The sequence below is a fragment of the Micromesistius poutassou genome, assembly GCF_964030765.1.
Source record: "Micromesistius poutassou genome assembly, chromosome: 5".
In the NCBI taxonomy this organism is placed as follows: domain Eukaryota; kingdom Metazoa; phylum Chordata; class Actinopteri; order Gadiformes; family Gadidae; genus Micromesistius; species Micromesistius poutassou.
The window spans coordinates 11657471-11659970 of NC_140275.1; the positions used below are offsets into that span (position 1 = coordinate 11657471).

At 47.3% G+C, this 2500-nt stretch overlaps 1 protein-coding gene across 2 annotated transcripts in view; it reads right to left on the reverse strand.

Annotated features, from left to right (window-relative positions):
- ntrk2a (neurotrophic tyrosine kinase, receptor, type 2a) overlaps positions 1-2500 on the reverse strand; it is a 71932-nt gene that overhangs the window by 61995 nt on the left and 7437 nt on the right. The gene's annotated exons all lie outside the window — the stretch shown is intronic.

Here is a 2500-nt window from a genome sequence, read left to right on the forward strand (position 1 = left end):
CTCTCGCTCTCTCTGTCCCTATTCCCCCTCATCGCTCCTCTGTCTCTCCCGCTTCTCTCTCTCCATGTCTCTTCCCGCTTCTTTCTTTAACTGTATCTCTCCATTGCTCTCTCTATTGCTCTCTCTCTCTCTCTCTCTCTCTCTCTCTCCTCTCTCTCTCTCTCTTTCTCTCTCTCCCTATTCTCCGTGTCTGGGCTGTGTAATTTATAGTTCCATCTCCAGTCCACGGCGAACGAAGTCCTCTGACCTTTGCGTGAATGTAGATTTTCAAAGGACAGTAAAACACCATCTTAGTGTGTGTTACAAGTGCAGAACTAAAACTGCCAGGCCGACAGACAGACAGCGAGTCAGACAGATGGCAGGCAGTCAGTCAGACTGATAGGCCGACAGAAAAATAAATGGACAAGGGCTGAGTGTGTCCGAGTCTGTATGCGAGAAACAAAACGGGCCATGGAGAAGTGTGAGAAAGAGCAAGAGAGAGAGAGCGAGAGAGAGAGAGAGAGAGAGAGAGAGAGAGCGCAAAATAGAAAGAGTGTGAAATTGTGAGAGGGATGGGAAATGAGCGAGTGGATGGACTGGGGATAAAGGGAGAGAGAGAGAGGTGAGAGATAGAGGGAGGGGGGGGGGGTGAAGAGCAGTAGAGAGAGAGCAGGAAAGAAAGGGAGAGAGAAGGGGATAAGAGAGAGAGTAGAGAAAAGGGGGGAGATAGATTGATAAAGAAAGAGAGGGAGAAAGAGAAGGGGGGAGTGATAGGGAGAGAGGGGGGGAGAGAGTGAATGTTGCCGGCTGGTCAGAGATCACTGCTAGCCCTGGGGCATCGGCGGGGTCTTCCTCGACGCTGTGCCCTTCTCATGTGTCACTCAAGAGACGGGGGGGGGGGGACAGACAACACAAGCACAAGACGCGCCACACAAACACATTAAGGACAGACAGCCCGGGCCGGACAGACAGACAGACAGTCAGACAGCAGGGACAGGAAAGGAGGCAGACAGACGGACCGACGAGGAGCACGGGGCGCGCAGTCAGTCTGCCGGGGCAAAATTAATCTGACGCTAAATGGGCACCCGATGGAAGAAAACGGTCACAGAGCGATTACAACGGAGTTGGCAAAAAAAGATGGCGAGAGGGTTGGGAGCAGGACGGCCGGCCATGAAAAGGGCCAGCTGTTGCGATAGATTGAGGTCTCCCAGTCTATTGGTGATGGCCCCGGGGCATCGTTTGGTGTGCACACCCCCTACCCTCGCCCTCCTCATATGTCACACTGCCAGGGGGGGGGGGGGGGGGGGGGGGTCCCCTTCCAACCTCTCCAGGGCCCTGGAAACCATGCTCACGCCAAATATAACAGCCCCTAATGGATGGAAGGCGGATCAATAGGAGTCATCGATGACACCACTAGCTTCCTGCTAGCTTATTTGGCAGACAGCGTCCTATGTGTGTTTGTGTGTGCGTGCGTGTGCGTGCGTGTGCGTGCGTGAGTGCGTGCGTGCGTGTGTGTGTCCGCCACATTGGCTTTATTTTGATCACTCTAATGAATGAGGCTTTTCTTCATTGTAATGTTACTATGGCATTTAAAACCTTGTTTAGTTTGAACTAACTGGTTGTAATTCCATCAGGAAATGCTCAAGGTTTCCCCCTCAATGGCCTATTGCATTATGGGGAGACGTGCAGACGTTTAGATGGAGGCTTTGAGTTATAATGATGCTGCTCTCTCTTGAAATGTAATCAAATGGCCAACCATTTACTGGAATTGAAAGGTCTGAAATCTTACTGCTATAATTCTATAGGCAGACTTTTGTACTGTATTCCTTTCATTACAAAATGTAAAGGATACATATTCTCTAACAATTTTCCCCCAAAGCTGAATTATTTTTTTTCCCAGGCTTGTTTTGAGTTTGGACATAATGATGTCACATATTGTATAATATATATATATATATATATATATATATATATATATATATATATATATACTTGTTATCTGGAAATATATCTACTATATAAAAATAGCAGTAGTCAGAAATATATACGTTTCATTCAAAAGGGCATTCCATATGTTCGCAATACTGTCTAAAGTGAGGCACTTAAACAGGGAAACCACGTGACTATTACTGCTACAGTTATTAGCTTTGGTAATCCGCTAGACGAAGGGCATGCCTCTCCATTAAATCTATACATATTCCCTTTCTGGGATGGGGCTGGTGTCAGCGGTGTCTCAGTGCATCAACACATCAAGCTGACAATTGAACAGTGTTGAAGCCTGCTAATGGCATTCTACAAAGTGTTCAGGTCACAGCGGGTTATAATACTGCAGTACATCGACCCCATCTCCACTGTCATTATTCCACTACAATTACATTTGAACATTTGCTTATTATAATGCCCTGATTGGACTCTTTAATGTCCTTTACAATGACCGCTCTATGGTCTCAGCCAATACCTGCGATGACCATGAGAAGTCTATAAACGCACACATTATGGCCACCAACACACACACACACAC